Source organism: Lasioglossum baleicum, unplaced genomic scaffold, assembly GCF_051020765.1.
Source record: "Lasioglossum baleicum unplaced genomic scaffold, iyLasBale1 scaffold0057, whole genome shotgun sequence".
Classification (NCBI taxonomy): domain Eukaryota; kingdom Metazoa; phylum Arthropoda; class Insecta; order Hymenoptera; family Halictidae; genus Lasioglossum; species Lasioglossum baleicum.
Window position 1 is genome coordinate 514733 of NW_027469117.1, and position 7185 is coordinate 521917.

Below are 7185 nucleotides of genomic sequence, written 5' to 3' on the forward strand. Positions count from 1 at the left end.
TAGAAGGGAGCAAGTCGCGTTGGCGGAGGAGAGGCGGTTACTGATCGGTTTGGCCGGGGCCGTCGATAGTGTCCAAGATCTGGAAGAGGTGGCGACTACGATCGCCGCCTTCTTCCAACGCTTCGGGTCAAGACCCGCGGGGGTTGGAGAAATTGCGAGGGGAAGACCAACCGCTGTTGCGGGGAGGGAGAGGCGTGTCGGAGGTGCATCGGCATCGCGCCCTCCCGGTCGTACTGAACCGGAGGCTGCAAGAAGCACGGACCAAGTCGCAGAGGCAACGCGGATCCAGAGACTGTTTCGGCAAAACCGCAGGCGTGCGATCCAGGAGGTGCTGATGGGCGCTTCGGCGCAATGCCAGGTCCCGAAGGACCAGGTACATCAACACTTCCTCGACATGTACTCACCTGCGAGTACGCCACCAGCCTCTGGGCCTCTCGGCTTTCCATCAGAGGCTCCAACGGCGGCGAGTGACGCGGCACTGGTTCGGCCTTTCGGAGTGAGTGAGGTAGATCGTCGACTCCGGCGGATGTCAAACTCCGCACCGGGGCCAGACGGCCTAACTTACCGTGATCTCCGGAAGGCCGACCCGGACTGCGCCATTCTGACCGCCTTTTTCAACCTATGTCAAAGGTTGGAGTCGGTCCCTGCTTCTTGGAAGTCTTCGAATACTGTGATGATTCACAAGAAGGGCGACCGGGGGGATCTCTCGAACTGGCGGCCACTAGCCATGTCCGACACGACCCCCAAACTCTTCGCGGCGGTGCTTGCCGACCGCCTCGTCAAGTGGGCCCTACATAATGAGCGGATTAGCCCTCAACAAAAGGGCTTCCTGCCGTGCGAGGGATGCTATGAGCAGAACTACGTGCTGCAGGAGGTCCTTAACGACGCTCGCAGGGGCAGGCGTCAGGTGGTGGTTGCGTGGTTGGACCTGTCGAACGCGTTCGGCTCGGTCCCCCACTCAACCATATACCACGCCTTTGCGGAGGCCAGAGTCCCCGAGCCCTTCCGTAACATCTTGGGAGGGCTCTATGACGGATGCACCACCCGAGTGCGAACCTCACAGGGCTTCACAGACCCTGTCCCCATCCTCTCCGGAGTGAAGCAAGGATGCCCGCTGAGCCCTGTGGCGTTTAACCTTGCCCTGGAATCGGTGCTTCGTGTAGCATCCGAGACCTCGGCGGGTTACACGCTCCACGGCCGGCGGTACAACATCCTTGGCTACGCGGATGACATGGCACTAGTTGCCGACACTCCGGAGGGGATGGAAACACTGTTGAGAACAGTGGAGGCTGCAGCAGGGAGGATTGGACTTCGGTTCAACCCGGCGAAGTGTGCAACACTGCACCAGGACAGCAGAGGCACTCGCCGGGCCGTCCCTACCTGCTTCAGCCTACAGGGTCAGGGGTTGAAATCCCTGGCAGCAGGAGTGCCATATGAGCATCTCGGAATCCCCACGGGATTCCAGGTGAAGCAGACTCCGCTTCTGACGATCGAGGAACTCGTCCGCGATCTCCGCTCCGTTGATCGTTCCCTCCTCGCCCCGTGGCAAAAGTGTGAGGCGGTCGGGACGTTTATATTGCCCCGCCTCGACTTCATGCTGCGGGGAGCCCATGTGGAGAAAGGTCCTCTTAAAGTCGCGGATAAGCTCGTTAAGAAGCTCGCGAAATCCTGGCTCAACCTGCCTCAGACAGCCAGCGCGGAGGTGAACTACCTCCCCCCCAGTCAGGGAGGATGTGGATTACTTCCGCTTGCTGACCTGGCCGACGCGCTGGTCATCGGGCATGCGTTCCGTCTTCTGACGGCGCCTGACCCGGCGATCAGCGGGCTGGCCAGAGATTCTCTAAGGGGGGCGGTAGCCATGAAAATCGGTCGTCCACCTACCGAGCAGGATCTGGCGAACTACCTCTCCGGCTCGCTGGAGGGGGAGTACGCCAGAACCAGCAGCGACTTCTCCACATTGTGGTCGAGGGCACGGAACGCGGCGCGGCGATTAGGAGACATGCTCCAATTGCGATGGGAGTGGAGCGCTGCACGCCAGGAATTGGGTCTTAGACTCCGAGGCTCACGCGGGCGCACGACGGTCGTAACACCCGTGGCTCGGCCCCAGGTGCTGCACCGACTGAGGGCGGCAGTGACGGAATTCTATCATTCCCGGCTCAATAGCAAACCGGACCAGGGGAAGGTCTTCGGGGTGTCGTCGCGGACGAAAGTGTCAAACCACTTCCTCCGCGGCGGCAGTTTCACCCGCTTCGCTGATTGGCGCTTTGTTCACCGAGCCCGCCTCGACGTCTTACCCCTTAATGGGGCTAGACGCTGGGGTGAGGGTGACAAGCGTTGCCGGCGATGCGGGTGGGCCCTGGAGACCTTGCCCCATGTGTTATGTCACTGCCGCCCCCACTCGGCTGCCTGGCAGCTGCGCCACGACGCCGTCGTCTCGCGGATTTCGCGAACCTGCCGACTGCCGGGGAACTTAAGGGTGAACCAAAGGGTCGAGGGTCTCACCGGCGATCTAGAGGCGCTCAGGCCGGACATCGTTGTCAGGCATGAGCCCTCGAAAAGCGTCGTGATCATTGATGTGACCGTGACCTTCGAGAACGGCATCGAAGCTTTCGAAGCCGCAGGGCTTCGAAAGATCGAAAAATATCTTCCGATCACGGCCGTTCTCGAAGAGCAGGGTTACAGAGTTGTGACCGACGCGAACGTCGTGGGGGCTCTCGGCTCATGGGATCAGGCCAATGAGCCGGTGTTCAAATTGCTGCCTATTAGCACGAAATACGCAAGCATGATGCGCCGGCTCATTGTCTCTGAGACCATCCGGTGGGGTCGGGACATATACGTGGAGCACGTGTCGGGGGTCCGACAGTATGCTGCTGCTCCCGCCGCCGGCCCCGCCCCGGGGTTGCCCCAGCCCATTGATGAGGTGAACGTGCCCCCCCCCCCCCGCGGCCCCCTCGAACATACTATCGCGCCCCGAAAACCTAATTTATACAAGCGTTGATAACAACATGGAAAATGTATTGACTCAGGGCCACTTCGGCCCTGTATAATTCTATATATATTAATTTTTAGCGAGGGCAACGAGGCCGCAGCACGCCTTTTTCTCTATCTCTCTATCTTTCTCTACTCTCGCACTCTCTATCTTTCGTCTTCCTTCCTCTGCTGTCTTTCGACCTCTATCAAATCTAGTCATCTTCTTAGTTTAAGTTTTCTGGCGTGCTGCGGACCGTTCCAATACGTTTATTTTAATCCCTGACAAGGCTCGTGCCGCTTATTTTACATATTGATAATTATACTATTTATTGACGTGTGGATGTGTGTGTGTGTGTGCGTGTACGTCTGAATGTTAGTCACGGTGAGGGACGTAGTTCCCCCGAGCCGCACCCCCCCCCCCCACCAAAGAGAATTATATTCATAGCCCTCGCCGAAAGGCAGCAATATTGTACCGCCCCCGAGCACTAGCTCGGGGGACGATTCTTTGAAAATAAAGGCCTTTATCTGTTCTTATCAGCTTAATATCTGATACACTACCCATCGGGTAGTCAGAATATTAACTCGATTTTATAAATTGGACGGAGTGTTTGAGGCTTGCCTCACCTCTGTCACGAGTCGACCTGGCATTGCAGTGCTGCTAGGATTCGGCTCTCTCTGACCCCGGCCCTAGGGAGAAGTTTAACTTCTCCCGGGATGGTCCGGCTCCCTTAGATTCTTGTTGGGGAGCTGGCCATCCCGGAGCCGAGCTCTGGGGTGGCGTGGGGGGTGGGGTGGGGAGGGTCGGGGCGTTTCGGATGCGCCTCCGACGACCTTCCCTTACCGGTGTCGGCGCCCTCTTGCCCTGGCTGGAGCGGGGACCTTTGGGTTCCCCGCTTCGAGCAGTGCACGAGGGCACTGGGAGCTGTGGGTGGACCGAGCTGGGGTTCGGGAAGCTCAATACGAAGGCTCCAGGGACGGGGACACCGGGCGGGTCCCTCCGCCCGGGTTCTGTTAGATTAGGGTGCGGGGGAGGTTAAACCCTCGCTCGCGGGATGATTGTAATGCTGGGAAGTGACCTGTTGAATACTCGCGTGATCCAGGCACTTCCCCTGTAGCTTAGGAGGGCGTGTGTTTTTAGTGCGGTAGGCCTCGGGAGGGGATCGAGTCTCTTGCGAGTCGACCCCCACCCGAGGAGAGTCCCACATAACCTCGGCTATCCCCCAGGATGCCGAGGTATGCGTAATGCATTTTCACACGAAAAAAAAAAAAAAGGTTAGGTTAGGTTAGGTTAGGTTACAGGCGGTTCTGGGGTCGCCTCCTTCTGCGAGACAGTAATGTCCCAGAAGGAGGAGCCGAGCGGGCCCGGGAAAGAGACCCGGGCTCCGCGAGGAGGAGGATGGCGCGGGGACGTCCCCCGCGCCGTCGTGCGACGTCCGCCCCCTCAGGGAGAGGTGGGAGGGCGTCGGGGTCAGTTGTAGCGGCGCGGGGGACGTCTCCCCGCGACGCAGCGGGTCCCCCGAGTGGGAGGACGGGGACTGGGGGGAGGGCGCGGGGAGTGTTCCCCTCCCCGCGTCAACTTATGCCTCCCCCTCCTGGGGGGGCTGGGGTTCCGTTAGCGGTGCGGGGTGTTCGCGCCCCGCGCCGTCGTGTGCCCCCGCGTAGGGGGGCGGTGGATGGAGGGGCCGGGGGCGTGAGCTGAACCCCGGTCCCCGAGGGGGAGTTAATCTCCCCCGAGTTGGCCCGGCACCCCGAGACGATAGTGGAGGGGTGCCGGCCACCCCCCCGGACGTTAGTTCCGGGGGAGGGCGAGTGGGGGGTGGGGTGGGGAGGGTCGGGGCGTCCGGATGCGCCTCCGACGACCCTCTCTTGCCGGTGTCGGCGCCTTCCTGCCTTGGCCGGGCGAGGACCCTCGGGTCCACGGCTCGAGCAGGGCAGAAAGGCTCCGGGAGCTGTGGGTGGACCGAGCTGGGCCTCGGGAAGCCCAATCCGAAGGCTCCAGGGATGGGGACACCGGGCGGGTCCCTCCGCCCGGGGTCCGGTTAGAGCTGGCATGGGGGGAGCTAACCTCTCCCCTCGGGATGCATGTGAGCTGGGAAGTGTCCTGTTGAATACTCGCGTGATCCAGGCACTTCCCATGTAGCTTAGGGCGGGCGTGTGGTTTTAGTGGGTACTCTGGGGGAGGGGATCGGCGAGCCTTGTTGGCTCGGCGACCCCCTCCTCGAGGGAGCCCCACATAACCCCGGCTCCCCCCCAGGGGGGTCGGGCTATGCGTAACGCATTTCCACACGATAAAAAAAAAAAAAAAGGTTACAGGCGGTGGGGATCTAGGGATATGGGGCTCTCCAATGGTGACTCTGATCTATTGGAGGGTATGACTACAGTGGTGGTGGTCCATATCCTAAATCCTCTTGCTCCACCTCCACGTGGTGGTCCCTGGGGCACACTGCGGTGTGTGCTAACGGAGCGAGGGGTTACACAGGCACTCCCTGCTCTTTTTACTGCGTGCCTCTCACGCAGAAGGGCAGTGCCGGTGTACTGAGTGAATGTGTATGTACGCATGTGTGTGTGAATGTGGCTGCGGCCGGTGCACGGTGGATATTCCCCGTAGACTAACTAAGGGAGGAGTAGTAGCCTCCCGACCGGGGCTGGGAGATATGTTAGTACCTGACCTCTGTGTGTGGCAACACGCACATGTTTAACGTGGAAGAACCGCTACTTCCAGCTGACTGGAGCCTAGCCGGGGGTTGAAGCCGTGTTAACTGGGCGCAGAAATGGAGGATTACCTGGCCAGTATTTCCTCATACCCTGTGCGTTGGGGGGCAAACCAGCGCACCGTCTAGCCTGAAGTTGGAGCAATATCCGGTTCGGATCCGGTGCGCTCCTTCAATAGGGGTGACGTAAAACCTTTAGCATTTTATTTTAACCTTTTGTAGAGTCTTGTTTTCCCATGTCGATAGGCTTGGCCAGCTGACAAGTCGCTTCTCGGCTTCGACATGGTTTAATTAGGGTGCTTTATCGGCGGGGAAGTGCCCCTATGCGCTAGGGGTCCCATGATGGGCGAACCGTCGTTAGATTTAACGAAATTTTGCCATGGAAGGCCTTATTAAAAAAACAAATTGTGGGATGGAGGAGCGAGAGGAGGGGTCTCCCGGTAGGGGGAGACCAAGGACGCGTTCAAGTCCTCGCGTCTTGGTGGAGAGGTACTTGGGGCCTCTTGGCACTGAGGCTACGAAAAAGGACGCGCCGACGACGAGGTCCATTCGGGGTACCTCGGCGTCGAGTATGGAAGGGTCGGTCCGATCCGTCCTGGTGGGGGAGGGAGACGAACCGGGGCCGTCTTTCGGCCCGATGGATGACGATAGGGCGTCGATGAAATCCCAGGCGTCATCGCGGACATCAGGGAAGCGTCCCGCGTCGTCCATCGTGATGGGGGACTCCGATGAGGAGCGGACGAAGAGGCCCCGCGGCAAGGGCGCGCCCTCCGTACAGGAGCGCCAGCTCGATCTGCGGGACCTTCTCCCCGGCGAAATTGCCGCTGAGGTGGTGGCCGCTGGCCGATTGGTCGAGGCCACCGCCCTCAAAAGCGGCAATCTAAAGGGCACTGCGGTCCGGGCACTTACGGATGCGGCCCGGCTGGTCGAGGCGGGAATGAGGGAGCTGGTGAGTAGGGGGTGGCAGGGAGCCTCCTCCTCCACTTCCGGTGGTGGTGGTGCCCCCTCTGGAGAGGGTGCGGATAAGTTGCCTGTAGCCCTCTGGGCAATCGTCCAGGCGGAAAACCGCGCCCTCAGAGGGGAAAACGCTGCGCTGAAGCGCGAGTTGGGGGGTGTTAGAGACACCCTGGCCGTCCTCAAGACGGAGCTGATGGCGGTGAAGCAGCGGCAGGCTGTGCCCATGCCCTTGCCTGGTGCATCTCCGCTGCCGCTCCACCCCGGGGCGGTTGACCCCTCGGATAAGGCGCCGCTGCCCTCTTCGTCGGGGCCGGCGCCGACCAGGGAGGCGGACCTTCTGGCCCGTATCGGGGCCCTCATGGACGCCAAATTAATGGCGCTCCGCGAGGAGTTCCGTTCGGTGTCCGGGGACCGCTACCCCCCATCGACGGCGGGGACCCGCTCAAAGGTCCCTGCCCCGTCTTCTTCTTCCGATGGTCCCCGGCCCCTCGACTTTGTCCCTCATGTTGGGGGACCGGAGGCGGAGACGACGACGAAGAAGAAGAAG

General features: G+C 60.8%; 1 pseudogene; it reads left to right on the top strand.

The window, feature by feature from the left end:
• Window positions 1-3470: 3470 nt before the first annotated feature.
• LOC143219655 (U2 spliceosomal RNA) lies at window positions 3471-3649 on the top strand (annotated as a pseudogene).
• Window positions 3650-7185: the final 3536 nt, after the last annotated feature.